Source organism: Parus major, chromosome 4, assembly GCF_001522545.3.
Source record: "Parus major isolate Abel chromosome 4, Parus_major1.1, whole genome shotgun sequence".
NCBI classification, from domain to species: Eukaryota; Metazoa; Chordata; class Aves; order Passeriformes; family Paridae; genus Parus; species Parus major.
Window position 1 is genome coordinate 31,704,088 of NC_031771.1, and position 19,112 is coordinate 31,723,199.

At 37.6% G+C, this 19,112-nt stretch overlaps 1 protein-coding gene across 5 annotated transcripts in view; it reads left to right on the forward strand.

The window, feature by feature from the left end:
• PALLD (palladin, cytoskeletal associated protein) overlaps positions 1-19,112 on the forward strand; it is a 185,572-nt gene that overhangs the window by 113,535 nt on the left and 52,925 nt on the right. Inside the window, exon 1 of one of the 5 annotated variants that reach the window (XM_033513357.1) lies at positions 6,148-6,238. The exons of the other annotated variants lie outside the window; for them this stretch is intronic. The gene's annotated coding sequence lies outside the window, so the exon portion shown is untranslated. Of the gene's footprint in view, positions 1-6,147; positions 6,239-19,112 lie in introns of those variants that run through there. 5 annotated transcript variants of the gene reach the window in all.

A 19,112-nucleotide genomic window follows, 5' to 3' on the forward strand; every position in this document is an offset into this window, starting at 1 on the left:
GGGGCGGCGCGGCCCGGGGGGCTCAGCCAGACAAAGAACAGTCCCGGCAACCAAATAAGGAAGTTGGAGCTGGAGGATTTCAGAATAGGAGCAGAGGGGGAGATGCCAGGGAAGCCGGGGAAGCAGTATGTGTGCAGGGATCTGCTCTCCGTTGTTACCAGCGGAGTGGTGAATGCAGGGGATCGAGGCTGGCGGACTTTTCCATATCCTTCTGTGATCTTCAGCCAGCAAAGTTAAGAACTCGAGCTGTGTTTGTCATATTTTCTCATGTTTCTGAAAGCTCTCTACAGATTTTTGTTTAGAAAGGAGGGGTCTTTGGCAGCCCCGTTGGTTAGCAGACTGAAGATAAATGAGTCATCCTTTGCCAGGGGGAAAGAAGAGTCTCATTGCAGATAACTTGAAGCATTACAAAAACATATTAAAAGTTTCTCTCTACTATAGTGTTCTAATGAAAACTTAGAAATTAATCTAGGAAGGGTACACAGGCACCCCTGAGAGTCAAGGTGTCTTTGCAGTTAAGAACAGTAGTAAAAAAAGAGAGAAAATAAAGAAGGTACTAGAAAACCCTTAAAACTGTCCTGACAATTCAGGCGGAAAAGCATTTCATAACAGCATAAAATATGGAAAAATGTTATGGGATTTCAGAAATGCAAGTTAGGTACTGGTTTAAACATAGGTGTAAAATTCATGCCCTGTGATCCAATGTCTTGGGACATTGTTCTACCTACTTGCATGGCTGAAGTTAAATGGTCTTATTCCTGGTGGAAAAACACATGGGACACCATTGACTTTTTCACTTCAGACCTACTTAAAGCAGGAAGAATCCACATAACAAATATTCAGGAGGCAGAGCTATAATCTCTGCTGAGTGTGTGAAACCTAGAACAGAGAAAACTAAATAGCTGTGGGCACAAACTTCAGTAGCGTTTAACATACTGGCCTGGTTTGCTCTGGTTTCAAAATGTTAGCAACAGAGTGTGTCCTAAAGTCACAGCCTTTATAGCAAACAATTACATGCACAGTGAGTTTGACATCCCGATGAAAGGAAGTAAGTTATGCCTTGATCTTGAAATTGTGACAAGATCAGCTCATAAACAGCTACTGAAAAACATTTTAAATACAGTAGCGAAGCCTGGCTCAGAAGAAACAGCTTCTTTATCTTTCTTGACAGGCCTCACAATTACAGCAGCTATAAGTTACTGAAGTGTAGCTAATTGAAAGATACAACACACTCACAATTGCTGTTTCGGAGCTATTAAAGAAGGGAACGTAGTGTTGAGATTTGAGCTCAGAGCTGGGAAGGACTTAGAGGTGACATTAAAATTGCTGTAATCATCTACAACTTTTTATAAGCCTTCTAACAATTTTAGCATCTGAAGTACAGGTAGACCTGTCATAAATCCATGGCAGTGCTTGTAAAAGTGTGTTTCAGTATCACAGCTGAAAAGTGTTATGTCAGCTTTACAATGAAATAAAATCTGAGCAGTGAATGGGTTTTTTTTCTAGGTTATACTTTGTTGCATTTAATTTCCAAAGCTCTCACACATTGCTGCATCAGTAGTTCCGCAGGCCAGGAAATCTCATGGATTACTCATGGATAAAACAGAGCAATCATGTGGGTACTGAAGTATCTAGGAACTTTAAGGGAGTCATTGGGATACGTGACTTCTCCATATGTTTGTCGTTCAACCATCACTGTTACAGTTCCTTATTAGAAAGTGCCTACAAAGTAGACCCATAGTTTTTCCTGTGCTGTCATACAGGTTGCATAATAAGTCAAATCAACATAACTTATTTTTTTACACTGAGGGTCTTTGCTATTTTAGTCTGAAAGGTGAAATAATGCTATAACAAAGAAGACTTAAGTGTGAGTCACTTGGTCACCATGTATGTACACACACATGCAAGTATACTTGTATTTCCACAAAAATGGTAACTGCTGCCTTATGAAAATTGTCTCAGCAATAGAAACTTCTGACTTTTGTTTTTCTCTTGGTACTATTAGAAGTTTGGACAGAATTCTTTTGTTGTCCTTGTTGTTGTAATTCATGTTTTCCTAGCTCAGAGACTGCAGTATGATTTGCTATCAAGTGTTGGCCCTAACTGTGTTTTGCTTTTTGTAAAACATTTAACTTTAATGGTATGTATTTGCAGAATTGAAAGTGATGGGAAATGTTTGCCTAAATATTCTTTCTTGCAACAAACGTGATCTTTTTTCACATGTTTATGATATCAAATCACACCAGGGCACGTGAACAACAAAAGCCACAGACAGGTTAGTACTTCTAGTTCAGACATTTTGAATTTCACCAAACAGAAATAGTACCAGACAAAGCAATGTACAGTAACTACCTCAGTGTTTGCTAACACCAGCCAAGTTAGGTAGTACAGGATACTTGAAATAGTGCTAAATGCTTTGGACTGGCACATGTTTGGTAAGTACCATTTCAGAGGTATAGCCAGTCACTTTTGGTTTTGTGAAATCCTAATTTGGGATTATGGCCTTCTAAAGAAATCTCAAACTCTCACTCACTCCAAGATGATCAGTGTCCTCTTCTGGCTTAGGAATCCACATTCAAAGCTGTGCAGAAGAGCTTTGACATTTTTGTCAAGTACAGTATGGGAGGTGATGTAGTTTTATGGAGATACTATTTTTGTTTGAAATAAAAAAATTAAAATCTGCAATGGTTGGCATGCCAAAGCTTATTTTGCACAGCTAGTGTAAATGAGATGCATTTCCCTTATGCAGGAAAAACAGGGAGATTGCTGAACTGGCCTCCATAGATCATTGAATTCAGTAAGCTGTGTATAAATCAGTTTGGAGGCCTGTAAACTGTTTCAGTTACCTCTTTTGATTTTCTTTTCTTTTGTCAAAACATCTTTTTTTGACTTAAAAAATTTGAGAGTTCTGGTCTTAAGTAGTGTGACCAGAATTACACACTCCAGTATAGCTTTAAATGTCTCAGTTAAGTCAGAAGCTGCAATGCTAAATTTTTGCATATCATAATGAGGAAAAATCAAGGAGCCAAAGGTAAGAAAGGAAACTAAAGTGTGTAGTTTTTTGTATTACAGTAGCACCTGGAAAACAGCTGTTGTGAATCAAAATATAGGTACACTATTAAAATACACTTCCTTCACTGAAGATACATCACAGGCAAAAAGATTGTAGTTAAATGCTACAAATTATTCTGTAATAGTTTAAGAATTTGACAGACTCTCTCATGAAGTCTATTAAGTCATTTTCATTTCTTTTCACTCATTGCTGAGGATTTAGTGTAAGGTTTTCTCTCTGCATTTTCAGCTTTTCTTTCCTGAAGGCATACTTTTTAGTTTTTGTGCTTCAAACAATACTAATTTCATTTTATTTACAGGATGATTTGAAAAGTAAACCTTAATTTTGTGAAGCTTCTTAATGCTAGCAGGAAAACTTCAGGCAGTTTGGTGTTTGCCTGCTTTACTAGTGACATCTACATTATCTTCCCTAGTCCACAGAAATCAGTTGTTGGGCTCCTTTACTGCATTTTTCCAAAAGCTGTTTGTTATCATTATAATTATGTTTTGATTACTTCTATTAAATATTAGGACTTAATTGGAGTTGTAGGCAATTGTCTTTTTGGGTGTAAATTATTTTCCCTCATTTTGGTTTGCCAGTCATGCTGTAGATAGAGTTGGAAACTCCTTAAACCAAAACCAAATGTTCCTGGGACTGGAATTACAGGCAAAGTTGTTTACAAGAAAGAATCACAGATCATATTAAGTTAAGCATATGGTTTTACTTCTTTTCTCTTTGGATCTTTATCTTGCAATGTGCCTTATGCTTGTCGCCCAGTAAGCTGAGCTTCATTTTCACTTTCCATGCCCAAATATGCTGTGGATTCAGAGAAAAGCAAGTGTCTTGAACTAAGCTGATGTGCACAAGCTGTCTCTGCTTTCGTCTTCCATCCCCATGAACCTAACATATGCATACACACACAGAAGTAAAATTCTTATGTGCAAAAATTTTAAGAGCTGTGGTGGAAGAAATGTTGGAGAACTTCTTAATGCACGTCTTTGATGCAATATTATCTCAATCTGTTACAATCAAATACAAAGGAGAAGGTGCAGTTAAGAGATGTGAAGTCCAGATACTGTTTTTCTATCACTGACTTTTCCCACTGAACATCAGTCTGCTCTTGTTGTGTGTGTTACATTATCTGCACCTGTTACAGGCCGGAACAGGACTGTGTTCCGCTTTTTAGCTAAAATAGTGTTCTTGACAAGCATACCTATGAAAAATCATAGAGAGACCTGATTAGCTATGAGTGATACTCCTTTTATCATTGTCCTATCTTAATACTATGTGTATAAGCTGCCATGCTTCTTCCCTAGAGTCATGTACCAGAATTGGAAACAGGGTGCTAGTGCAGTGCCAGCCTTCCCACTGCTGGGTTCTGACATGCCACTCTGTTCTAGCAGTGGGGAGATGTTTCATTTTCCCCAGCCTTTTTCCTAATTGGCAGCATTTCTCTGTACTTCCTGTTATATTCTAGAGTGTCTGAATGATGTGGAATGAGTTCTGAGTCCTAAAGAGGGCTTAATGGTGAAAAGCTATGCAAGGGGGTTGAGTAAGCAGACAAATTTTCAGTGCTTCCTTGTTCTGCATTGTCCACTGTGGAATGAAATTTTTCAAGTAGAGGTCTTGCTCATCTTGGTGGTTTGGTGCCATTTGGGAGAAAATAGTTATGGAGAAGTTCTTGTAAACAAAACAGATTTCCAGGCATCCAGAGCTGAACTGTAATACACACTGATTGGAAACTGGAGCTCAGAGAGGAGAGAGGATCACTTTTGCTTTCATCTGCCCTAAAATCTTTAAACCGCTGTCCAGGATGTTGAATAGAGAGATAAAAGGCAGCATCTTCATACACTTACTTGCTGCTCATCAGGTAGAAAATGCAAGTGATACCACTGATCATCTCCATGGAATTGAGAATAGTGGTTTTATTGATGTATCTTCTGAGATTATCTATCTTGTTTTAAGCAGATGTTTACGTAGATGTTACTAGCGATTAGTTGTGTTCTGTGATTGCTTATAAAACTGATGTTGGCATGTAACCTGTAAGAAAGCACTGGATCCGGACCAAGTGGCTTATAGTAGGAGGGATACAAACCAACAACAGAAATCTGACACTCTGTCTCCTTGTGGAAAAAAAAAACCCAAACAAAAAAAACCCCAAAAAAACCCAAAAAACCCAAAAAAAAACACGAGGGGAAAAAAAAAGGAATTATCTACTTCAAATTAACGCCTTAGTGGATTATGTAGTAGTAATTAATGTATTTAGAGTAAGTGACACTCAGGAAGGTTTTGCATAATTAGGGCACAAAACAACTAGATTTTCATACATATAGTAATTTTTTTCTGATCACTGGTGCTATTCTTTGGCAGGTGAAGAAGGCACAGGAGACTATTTGTAAAACAGATGACTACAGTGCAATAACATGACACTTCTTTCCTGAAAAAAATTCTGGACACTTGGGGTCTTGGAAGTCATGAGTAGTGGCATAGGTGTTATTTTAAAAGAGCTAGGAGGTATTAAAGGGCTTAAAACAACTTGAGGTATCGCTTCTGCAGTATTACATTAAACGTGTAGCCATCCCACCCGCTCTGTCACGCAGACAAAAAAATTATGTGGCAATGGTGGAAACTTTTGCCTCGCAGAAGAGCTGATGTAAATTCTCGTAGCAACACTTTTGTGCAGCCGTATGGCAATATGGAAGAGCCTGGGACATTTCTCTAGGCTGTTGCAGCGCCTTCTCAGGTTTTTCTGCTGGCTATGGATGTTCTTGGAGGGGAAAAAAAGCGAACTTCCAGCCTGGGACCCGAGCACTTTTTGGCAAAAAGTGTACTACAGAGCCACAGTTGTTGCAGCTCTGAGGGAGAGTTACTTTAGGACTTAGGCTGCGGCAGCGGAGAGAAACATCCCGATGGCGACTCTCCGCGGGAAGCCCACGTCTCCCTGCCGTTCCCGGCAGCCTGGTAACGCCTCCCGCTCGATCGGGGCGCCCGGGGCGGCCGCGGGACTCTTAACGTGAAGCTGCCGGAGTGGGACGCGCCGGCGGCGGCTCCTCAGTGAGTCACGGCGCGGAGCTGCGCCCCGGGCCCGCCCTATATAGCCACGGGTACCTGCGGGCGCCGCTCCGCTCCGCGTCCCGGGAAACCTGCGCTCGGGAATGTGAGAGCGGCCCGCTCCGCCGTGCCGAGGTAAGATGGCAGGGCGCTTGCAGGAGTTCGCAGTGACGTGTCTTCTTCAGATAAGGTGAACGCACGGCAGAAGTGGTGAGGGGAGGCGAAAGGTCAGGGCACATGAAATCACGCTGTAATCGGACCGGGCTGACGGCCTTTCTTTCTGTTATTTCTACTTTTGATCTACTCTTTCATGCTCTTTTAGTTTGCCTCATCGTCTGTAGTCGCATTCCAGTTTGGCTGGTGCACTTTATTTGCCGACCCCGGCCGTCCCCTTGGTGTTTCCAAACGCAGAAAGGATGCTTTTGTGGCGGCAGCGACTGTGCATCTCTGTAGCCCAAAATCGGTCCTTAACAAATATGATAGGGCGGTAAACTATGAACGCCTTCCCAGCCTCCTTTGTACGGGACTTCTGTAGGAGCCCAGTGATAGTTCTGGATAAGAGAGTTGGTAATGGGCAGGAGACTTGATCTTTTAGAAGATTTACTGCGACTTCTTACCAAAATTAAATTAAACATTGGAGTTTTGGGTTGTCCTGTGGAATTCATGTCTATAAGGAAGACATATTTGGTGATCTAGCACTTGATGTATTCTTGCAGCTTAATTTTTTGTCTAATGTTTATCTCTGGGTGTTGAAAGGAATTTTGTGTTACTTAGTAACTTTGTAACTTATAATAGTAACAGTTTTGGAGGTTTTTTTCCCTTCTTTTCCAAGTCTGCAGCACACATCAGGCATTTGTTTAAATTTTAGTAGTGAAGACAAATAAAAAAAGGAGAAAGAGGAAAAAAAAAAAAAAAAAGAAACTTTCCTGGCAGTAGGCACATAATTAGAAAGAAGGCTGGGAAAAGTAAGACTGGCCTTTTTTATAATGATGTGTTTACAGAAACTTGGAAAGCAGAGATATGCATTGGCTATCAAAGAGAAACCAACGTCTGCTATTGGAACATTTGGGTCAGCTTTATATTAAGGAATATGGCACTGCAGAGCACACATCTAAAAATAGGAGTGGACACAGTCAATGTTTCATTAGGCTTTGAGGTCAAGAAACTGTTTTTCCATGGTATTCTGTGGCTGTATTGAACTGAAACCATGATTCCTGTTAACAAACCTTATATTTCTGAAATTAACTTCATAACTTCATTATTTTCTTATATTTCTGAAATTAACTTCATAAGATGTATTACATACTGTGCAGAAAGTTTTATCTTCCCTCATAGGTTTGTGTGCACAGAGATACACTGGATTTCTGGGGTGGGAAAAGTTATGATGATGTTCTTTAAGAAAGCCCAGCAGTTTTCCAGACATTCAGAGCTGGCCTGTGATTCATAATGCATACCAGACATAAAAGGATTAAGATATGGAACTGATAAAAGAGGATGGAAAAAAAAAACAGAAAGAGTTAAATGGTTATGTCCATTGATTGTATCTAAACCACTTCACTACGAAAATGGGACAAATACTTTTGAGAACAAGATGCTGAGAGATTGTGTTGCATCCTGTTTTTAGTTGGGGAACAAAATCCAAAAGAACTGTCTGTGAAATGATGTTATGGTACTAATCTTCTTGGCCAGAAGGAGAAACCCTGTGGGAAAAGGTGGGATCAGAGGGATAAGTGTTTGAATAAAAGAAACTGGAAATATGGGGTAGGAGATATACAGATGATCCTGCAATGTTTGAAACACATAGGAATATGCAGGTAGGATATTGTTGGAATTAGGAGTGTCTCATTTGGATAAAACAAATCCTCATCTTTGAGATAGTGGAAATCTGATAGTGGATGTCATCTTTGAGATGAGGTTTCTTTCATCTTTGAGATAGTGGAAATCTGATAATCACAAAGTCAGAATTTACCAGGTTATCACACACTGCAATCTGACGTAGCAGTTTTCCTAAAATTGAAAAGGTGGATATGTGGTAAAGGTTTGTTAGCAGCTGGCGGATATATGTCACATAACTTTTCTTGTAGCTGAGTCAAGGACATTTTTTTCAGTAAAAAACTGTCCTAAAAATTTGAAGTGTGTTTTAACTAACAATTAAAAAACATTAATGTAAGATAAATGTTTTAATGCTGTTATACTTACTGAAATCCTATAAAATTCTCTATCATTTTCGAAATGTTAAGTTTCTTCTTTTCTTTTTGTTTTTTTTTACTGGCAAAGCTCATCTTGCTGGACATTCATGCACCAATTACTGTGGGCCTATTGACTAACCCAAGTCTACTGTTTTCTCTTTGCATACTGTAATGATTGCAACATATAAAACTTTGCACTGCAGAATTTTTTTGAGCTTATATGATCATTGTGGAGGGCATGATAGTCTAACTGCTCCACAAACAGGAGCGTGATTGCAGTTTTGTCATCCACTTAGTGGTCTGTGTGACTGCAGCAGCCATTTCTAATAGCTATGTTAGAAAAGCATGCCTCGTTTTTTGTAAGAACACAGTGGTAAATCTGATGAGTAATGTTTAGCTGTTGGGCTTTAAGCACTGGAAGACCAAGGGAGCAGTCTGCCTGGAATTGACCTGTGGGATGCTATGCTGGTCAGCCTACTTACATGGAGAATTTCTTCTATCTATCTTTCTTTCTTTCTTTCTTCTACAGAATTTCTTTCCATTACTCTTTTTCAAAATAATCCATGAGAGACTTACCTTATTGAACTTATGTGGTTCTCAGCTGGGCAGAGTAAACAGATTTTACTTGTAAAATCATGTAGTTGATGGAAAATACTGTATTCCTCAAACAGCAACCTAATTTCTCATCCAATTCTACTTAAATTAGCTGCTTTGCAATTTTACTCATGCCAACATTCATGTGGATCCATGTGCCTGGGAGCAGAGCAGGCTGTCAGTGAGTGTGATGTCATGTATGTAGGTTTTTTCTCTGTGTATAGCACCATTTTCTGTAGATTATGAATACTTGTTCACACTACACCTGAAACAGATGAAGATAAAGACCTTTGGGTTTAAAAATCTGAGTTTCTAATCTGAAAATGTGTAGATAAGTGCATGGAGTGTAGTGCAAAGAAACTGTCTGAAAGGTGAAGATAGCATATGCAACATTACTTGCATAATTTCAATATAAAATGTTTTATGTTATTGCTATATGTTTTTTCATTTGCTGTTTACTGCTCAAGAAAGGAGTCTTCAAGTATGTGGGGGTCATACTGGACCTTTACTGATCTGCAAAGGGTTGGTGACCCTAAGGTTTTGTTTTCCCAGTAAAAATTTCAGGATGATGTAGAACATATAAATTGACTGATAGTCCCAGATACATTCTTGAGAACATAATAATTGACTGGAAACATTCCTGCTTTCTTAACAGATAGCATTTCACTGCTAGATTAAGTAATATAGTTCCCTTTGGAGTGTAATGCCTACTCACTTAGTAATAGATGCATTTGGAAGAATAAGGAAGAATATGTATGGAGTAATTACTAACCAAATTTTAGTATGCCTAGAAGACTAATTTTAACCTCTTACCTGCAGAAGGTGAAGAGTCTTGTGACCACAAGTGTCTGAACTTTTTTGAGCATTATAGATTATTTAACATCTTTGTATTCATATAATTAAAAATATAATTATCACAATTAAAAATATAATTAAAATTATAATTCTTCATGGAAGAAGAACCAGTTATTAAGGCAGTTCTTTTTACATGCATAGTCCACTTTCTGGATTAGCACATGAATAGAAAATTTAGGAAATACTTTTCCTCCATATTTTTGTCTAGACCCTTACATGGTCTTTTTCCCACCTGCTCGAGACATTCTAACCTTTGCCAAGGCAGGAAGTTTGTATTTCCTTTATTGAAGCAGAAAGTGATTGTAATTAGTGTATTGTGTATGGCACTCCTCAGCACTTCCCCCTTCCACAAAGGCAAGGAATTTTAAGATAAACAGCACTTATTTTTATATCAATAAATAAATATAGTGGGCTCTGTTTCTTGCTGGGCTTTTTCTACCTTGTGCACCTGTGTGAGGTGAGCCAAGAAGCAACTGAATCTGCTTTCCCTAGATTTCATAGTGTGTATATCTCTCCAGTGATAATTTGAGTAAGAAATCTTTGATTAACTTAGGTTATCTTAAACCATTGTTTGTAGCAGTTACTCAGAATTCTTTCCAGTCCTACCCAGGACATTCTTCTGAGCCTGGGAAACTGTATTCATTCACATCAACAAAATATGTTCCTGTTGAAATTTCTCTTTAAAATGGGCTTCACATTTTGTTTGTTACCAATATCAGAAGATGGTCTACACTATATATGGTAGAATATTACACAGGATAAGAAAAAACAATTTTTCTAATTTTTTTCTTTGAAAAACCAATCTTATATCACACTTCGCTGTAGTGTCTTTCAAGCAGAAAGCAGTAATGTGGGGTTGAGTTCCTTCCTCAGTCTTAATAATATGGAAGAGTTACTTGGTTGAAGGGTTGAGTCTATGCATCAGGAGCTTCTATACTGCATTGCCAAAGTGCCCAAGTTCTGGTAAATGTTCATAAGATGGCACATATCTTATTTGTTCTTTTGGGATTGTGTAAAGATTTTTTAGAAAAAGACAATTATTTGCAGACATGATGTGTCAGCCAGCAGAAATGTACAGGAAAAGATTTTTTTAGTTTTCATTGGCAAATGGTTACGTTTTTTTTTCCAGGCTTAAATGTAAAAATAGATTAGCACACAAAAAAACTGTTTTAGTGAAGTTAACGTTTATACCAACCATATTACCCCACTGAATTCACAGTAAAGACTGATACTTGTTTTGTATGCTACTGTACGCATTATGACAACACCAAACCTGAGGTGTGCATGTAAATAATGCAAAAACACAGGGTATTAAATTTACAACATTCATATTTAGCTTTTACAATCTCAAGTGGATTTGTTTCAATCTTAGCATTTACAAAAATTCTGTTTGTTCTAAAACATAAGGCCAAGAAGGCTGATGACTCCGGGCCTGTATCAGCAATAGTATGGCAATAGGACCAGGACTGTGACTGTCCCCCTGTACTCTGCACTGCTGAGGCCACACCTTGAGTATTGCATTCAGGGGCCTCTCACATTAAAAATGACATTTGATGCTGCAGCATGTCCAGAGCAGGGCAACAAGGCTCATGAAAGGACTAGAGAACATGAGGATTGGCTGAGGGAGCTGGGGATGTTTAGCATGGAGAAGAAGAGGCTCAGGGGGACCTCATTACTCTCTACAAGTGCCAGAAATGAGGTCTCTTCTACTATACCTGCAGTAAGGGATCAGAGGCAATGGCCTCAAGCTGAGAAGGGTGAGATTCTGATTAGATATTGGGGGAAAAAAAAATTATGTGGTTTAGAAGTTACAGTAGTCATTCTGGGTTGATGGTTGGGGCTGATGATCTTAGAGGTCTTTTCCAAAATACTGAATTGTGATAAAGATTCAGTCTGCTGGATTTAGTTTTTAAATTGCAAATTAAAATGAATTCCTCTCCAATGATGAAAAGAGATGTGTATCAGAAAGGAAGAAATGCATGCAGGCAGTATCTGGTAGATTGGACAAACTTCATTAGGAGGTACTGCCTGGGCTCTAGTGAATAGAAAAAAAGAATGGAATATTTAGATTTTTTTGTACTTCTTCTGCTACAGATTCATTTAAAAAATATGACCCCATTTCTCCAGCCACACTGAATACAGAAATCTGGTTTAAATCAAGACCCACATGTGTTATAGCAACTTTTCTCAGGAGAGCAAACCTGCTGGGTTTAGGCCAAGCTTTCAGCTGAGCTTGCTCCGACCCAGTTTTGCACCTTACTCACAACTTAGAAAACTTATCCTTAAAATAGCATAATTCTTTTTCTGTAGCTGGATTTTGAAGTATTTTTAAATTTTTACTCTATGGCTGAATTCATTCTTCTGAATAGGTTGAATCACAGTATGAAAGGATTCATTAGAAACAGAACTGTTTATTTCAGTTCTAAGTGCCATGTGTGTATGTATATCCAGATGTGTGTAAAATCTTTCTAACTTCGAAAAACAAATTATGCAAATTTTTTTTATGAGAGAAGATAATGCAAGTCTGTTTCTAGTGCAAGTCTGTTGTCCTTACACAACATAAAATCTCTATCTGACTTATGAGGGTGCTTTGTTTAAAGCAGCTATTAAAGCGAAAAACTATTTTAATAGCAAACTTTGGCCAGCAAGGAGATTCACCAAGGCAACGTAGAAAGTTTTGCACAAATGAAAGTTGAATTTCCTTGCTCAGAAACCCAGTGGTGCTGTATTTCTGTTAGCCCACCTCGCTCTACTTACTTTGGCTCTGAAATACAAAGCCTTGCTTTACAGTGTTTGAAGGTTTCAGGAGGGCAACCTAATTTATGGTTATTTTTGTTTTGACCCAAGATCTAGTAAAATTTTTAAGTACAAGTGAAGCTTTGAAAATCCCAGGGGTGATCATAAGATTTTGTGGATGGGGCATTTTCATGCAGTCTGTGTGTGATTTGTGTTTTGTGTTAAAACTTCCAGAGAATTTAATGAAGGCATGAGGTACTTGGTATTATGTTACTGATGGTGAGTCTGTTGCAAAATGCCATTTATTTCTGCGCAAATCTGAGGTGCCTAAAACCATAATTACATAAAGAGTATTTAAAGGGAATATTGATGTCCACACCTTCAGACGTGTACATCAACAACTGTCATTCAGAAAAGACATTTTCATGAAAAGACTGTCTGGGTTCCGAAGGGTTCACCTGTATTTCTCAACTGACAGGCTACCAGACTATTTTTCTCTATAAACTGTAGATTATTTTCCTTTCCACAATACATCTCTTCCTCATCTGACATGACCAGTTTCTACTTCTTTTCTGTTTCAAACACTACCTGAGAATTTTCATATATCCATGGCAATTCTCACGTGCATGAGTTTGATGTCCTGCTGAATAATGCTTATTTTTTCACATATAACATATGTAGGCAATTTTTTCAGGCAGTAGATTGCTATACTGCTTGGCTGTCCTCTAGGAGAAAGTCTTGGTTTCCTATAAAACTTTATAGTTTTCCTGTCTTTTTCAAAATCTGAAGATCTCTATGTGATGTAAAAAAGGGAGACACCTCTTTTGTCAGTGTCTGTTGGCATATGAAATACATAAGGTGAGACTGTGGAAATTCACACTATATTCCAAGTACATTGTGTTGTCTTATGAGTCTCTAGCATGTTACTTGTGGTTTCCATTCCTTTATCTTTAGTGACTTTTGGAGTTTCTGCTATAGATTTTACAGTTATTAACTGTTTAATAAGTGGTTCATCAGGAATTTCTGGAAAATGATTGCTTCTGTTTTCTGCTTTGTATTAAAATACTTAAGCCTTTTATTTATTTTGGGGGGGGGGTTTGGTGTTTTTTTTTCATTTGTTTGTTTTTTGAAAGAGAAAAAGGTATCAGTTGTATTTCAGAAACACTTATGTTTTGACACTCCTTTCATGGATATGCAAGTGAATTAGATGACTGCTGCATGCACATTTTCCACATAGATGGAGAGAAAAAAGGAGTGTCTGTTAAGATAAAATCAAAATGATATGTCAACATTTTCTAAAACAAAGGATGAACTTTCAGCTATTGACTCTGAGGTTACATCTACAGTTGTCTGTAGCCCATAAACAGCAGCAAATTTAAGTGTTTCTGTGATTTCAGAAATAAAAATCATACACTGATTCGAAAACTAGGTTCCCACATCTCCCATCCTTTTAAAAGTTAACAATCATGTTGATGGAAAGATATGAAGAGACAATTAATATAAATAATGACATTTGTCTGAATCACATGAAATACCCAGGAAAAGGAGCAGAAGGCCCAGAATCAGGATCTCTGCCAGGTTTCCCTCACTATCCTCTGTTACATGGCTGCCATCAGCAACCAGCTGCAAGCAACACATCAGCCTTCTCTGCAGCCCTGGCTGGAACATATTGCACCAATCTAGGCTTGATGTCAAAGGCATGTCATGTGGCATGTGGACTGGCGCGTGGTGGAACCATTCCTGGGATGGTGAAGCTTAGCACTGACCACATGCATCGCATGTAGCCCAAAATCAAGGACTTGGTTTCAACTCAGAGGAATCTTTTAAGGAGGAAAGCAGTGCTTTTTGGAGCAGGAGCTGATATCTTAAAGGAGCAGGGGTTTGTGATTGTCTAAGCTGCAGCATATCTAGCTTACTTCAACAAATGATCCCAGAGATTCTGCAGGATCACAGAAGTATTAAGAAATGTAGACCCCAGAAATACACATAGAAGTTGTGGAAGTTTGATACAGGCTACATTTATAAATGAGGGTATTAACATGTGAGCACAAATGTTGTGAGTTAGTTTTGGATTCTTTGATATCCAGGTCTTGAGATGAAGCAAGCGATTTTTGCTCTTCTTTAACAGATCTGATTAGTATCTGTGGGCATGGCTCTGTGTGGTGAAATGTTTGGTTCACAAAAAAGTATTGAAATCTTTAATATTAGATTCAACATGGTGTTTTACCAATAGGCAATAAAATACCTCTGATTTCATCCTCTTTTGGCTGCAGTTTGCTTCTTCTACAAGTTTCCAGGCAGACCTATTGTATCCTCACTTTTAACAGTTCTTTGAAACTGTTTTGTGACTTCGTAAAGTTAACATTCCTGTTGGGTAAAAATGTTGGACTTTTTTTGTGGTAGAATGTAGCTAGAAAAGAGGGTGACCTAGGGGCAGTTAATTATAATAAATTACAAGAAAGCTCTGTTGACCACTGAGGCTAATTGTCGGTTTGTAACTAAAACACAGCACTTGCATTATGTCCTTTTTTGGGTTAAGAAGATAGATGTTTGTGCTTTAAGCATTTCTCTCTACAAATGCAAGAGACAGGCCCTGTTTACTGAGTGAATTCTTGTATGAGTACTGAATCAGAGGAACTGTTTGCAATGCTAATATTTAAGGAACATGCTCATTGATAAGAGCAGAACTGAATAGAATTGGAATGCTTTTAAGCGGGGAGCTGATCAGCAGTAGATGAAAGCTGAGGGAGTTGAGTGAATTTGTATGAACTCTGTGATGTCCACTATTTTTGCTTAGTAACCTCTCTTTTTCTCCTAAAAGATTTATTATGTCTGCTAGAATTTCCAGTGTTGGCAGAGCAAAGTTGATTATGCAGAGTAATGGAGGACTGACGAATCAGAGTGAAACTGGGATGTTTGGGAGAGATTTGTAAAACTTGTGAATAGTCTCTTTCTAATTAACAGAAAGGCCAGGGACCCATATAAAGAGTGATACGAGACAGAAACTGCTTGTCTGGGAGATTAAAATTTTCACAAATTCATAATTAAATAATGCTTACTGTGCTTCTGAGTTATGGAAATTCTCTCTGTCATCATTGATGGTCTCTTTGATAGAGGTAGAATCATGGAAATCTGCTGTCAAGCTTCCCAAGTTACTGATGTTAATCTTTCTGGTTGGTTTTTGAAATTGTTCTCAAATGCTTCCTCTGTTTAATTACCTCTGATTCCTCAAAAGTTGTGTTATAGTTTGTTCACTGTTTTACATGAATTTGAAAATGTCTTTGTTGTGAGACTTATGAAAGAACTCTAATAACTAATATGTTTAGTTTCTCAATTAATTACCCTTCATTTTGAAAACTTTAAGGTTTGCTAAAATTCCAGACCGGTGGTGAAGTTTGTAGAATAATTTAAGCTAAGTACCTGCAACATGCTTCATTAAGGACAGAAAAGAGGTAGTGAAATAGTATTTTGGATACTGGGGGACGTGAAAAATGTATTTTCCTTATTGAGAAGCAGTTTGATGCTTTCAGAGTTTTCCTTGGATGCTCTTGGATGTATCCATTCAGGTCTAAATTAATGGTTTGTCCAGTAAATTGCTGAATGTGCCTAATAGTCTTATCTGTAATCAGGTCTTGCATTGCACAGACTCCAGTCATGGGAGTGGACAGGAACATGTTTAAACTAAACTCATGCTTTGGGTTAAATGAAACCATTTCAGTGCCTTTTTCCACAAAATATTATTAGTTTTGCTATTATGATAGTACACATTGTCCAGTGTTTCTGACTATTGTCTTTCTACTCAAATTCTCATTGAGGTGCTAACTCTTAGGATTTATCTGTGGCATGTTTCAATTTTTTGCTCTCCAGTAAAATAAGGATTACATTTACTTTTGTTGGTGAATTTACATATTTGCCTAAATACTGAAAGATAGGTAAACCACCAGAAATAATAGTGCTGTATATCATATCCAGGCTAAGTTGGACAATGGCTAGGAATAACTCAAAGTTATAAAAGTCTCTAGGAGTTACTTCATTGTGTTCCATTAACTCTAAACTTTGCTGGTTTTGTTCTGTAATTAGTATAAATACCTAAGTAGTTTGGAATGCCTGTTGTGGTAGGAGTATTTTTCTGATATAATTTCACCAGCCCAGCTGCTTCCTTCAGTTCCAGTTTCATGTTTCCTAGCCCAAAACAGAGGAGAAAGCAACATTTCTAAACTGTAGATGAAAAGTAACTGCATAGAATTACTACAACTGGTTGCTAAGCTAAGGTTAACTAAGTGATAATTAGGTGGTATTGAAGGAGATACCTTCTGAGTTATACAATTCTAGGCATTTTAAACTGTTATTCAATTGATGTTTCTTCTGAAGCTTCATGATTTGAGCTGTCTCAAGATTGCATAGAAAAGACCTTTAAGATCATCAAATCCAACCATTAACCCAGCACCACCATCATGTTCACCATTAAACCATGTCCTCAGGTGCCATATCCACACATTTTTTGAACACTTCCAGGGATGGTGACTCCACCACTTCTCTGGGCAGCTTGTTCCAGTTTACAGTTTGTAAGAGTTATATATTATTGCTGCCTCAGTCATTTAACAATAAAAGTTCTCCTGAGCTTGTGAGAAATTCTGCCATACCACCTACTCCCATTTTTTGAAGCAGATGATGTCATTCATCACTCTAATTTAGACTACCTGGATTTTTATGCCATGATAAGCCTTCTCTGTGATCTGAGTATTTAATTAAATATTGGAAAAAGCTACAGAGTGACACCAAAGGCAGAGAGTTAATATCCACCAAAAAATTCTTATACTCCTTTATATATAGGGGCATCTTCCAAGCACAAGAGAAAGATTTCTGCATTTTCACAGCTTAAATCAAGGTTGATGAAAAAGGTAGCATATTCAGACATTGTAAAAAGTTTTCTGGAGAGAGTATGGAGACAGATTCACTTCAGTCACACTACCAAATGCTAGTCAGGTGCTTTCCATTTCTGTTGTTACTGATAGGACTCAACCTGGGACCTGGGTATGAAACCTTTACATCTTCAAGAATTTAGATACTGTTTAAGTAACAGCAAATTATTGAGATACTTCATTCTCCTTTAAAAAATTAAGTATTACTCTGAGAGCAAAAACTAATTTTTTTAATGTATTTCAATACATGAATGAATTTCATACATAAATTTTTAAATTCACTTGAATGAAGTTAAATTCATATGAAAGTTGCCTGATTTTCAGAGCTACTAGTTACTGTTGCTCCTGTTGGTTTCAGTGGTATGTCTGGGCGCTTGAACACACAGGCCACTGGTTTGAATTGCTGAATTCATTTACACAAGTTTGGAAAGCAGTTGTAGCTTGATTTTTTCTGTGATAAAACAAAAAGACTATGGAATTCAACATATATGTGCCCAGCTAGCACATCAGTTCCGCTTGTGGTTACTTGCATAACTGTGGTGGGATGGGTGAGTGAGAACCTTGCAGTTGATTTTTTTCCATTACACCTAATTTTAGCAGATGTTTTCTCTGATTCTAAAATGACACAGCAACACACAGTATGACAGTTGAAACCTAAGAGTTACAACAACTTACTTAGCAGGAACTCTGTTGTCCAATCAGCTGGTTTTGGTGAAGTTTTATTGTAATGCGATTCAATTAATGTTAGATAAATATAGGTGCCATATTATTTTCAATTTTGTTTTGAGTTTAACTTCATCTGTTTTTCCTGATGTTTTCTCAAAATTAGGCATTAGTTGAAATCACTGCTAAAATGATAGTTTAGAAAATGAACCCTGGCTGATGCTAGTAATCCTAATATTGTTTTAGAAAAAAGAAAACCTAATTATGGAGTAAGTAGCCAATTAATGGAACGACAAAAGTACACAAAGATGAAACTGGCCAAGTGAATATTGTTATTTATACCTTTGTCATTCGTGCAATCAAGTCTTAAGCTACATGTTCTCATTTTTAGGCCTGTACTGTGCTCTTGGTAAGAGTGTAATATTGCACAAGTACCCCTATTTGAAATCATTAGATAGTTCTAGCAATGCAGGTGAAATTTTCTCCAACTATTCACTGAGGATAATTAATTAGTATTAAAATAATAATAAATAAAATATAATAAAATAAAAATATTTAAAACAATAATTTTAAAACCTGGCACTAACCAGTTTGAAACTACTTTTCTCTCATTGTAAACTAAACTTGGGCTTTACCTCCATTAAAGACTTCATTCATTTTCGTGGCATATATTTTAATTCATTATTTTAATTCATTTTTTTAATTAAAAATGTATATGTGAAATAAAACTTTAAGATCTTATTAGGTCATTACCATTGAGAGAGTAAACAGCAAAGTCATCCGTATAAGAAGGGATGTAGAAGTTCATTCTTATCCTGCACAATTACCAACTAAAGAGAGTCTTTTTATCAAACCCTGCCTTGGCAGTGTGAGCTATGAGAGGTCCAGCTTTCAGGTGCTTGTTCCTGGGCAAGCAGCACTTTGCTGCTGCACCAACAGAAAGAACCCTTTGGGTGGCTGCTCTTTAGTCTGAAGGAGTGAACAGGCTCAAGACTTTAAAAAACCAACCAAACAAACAGAACTACCCATCACCCAAAACCAAGCCACAAA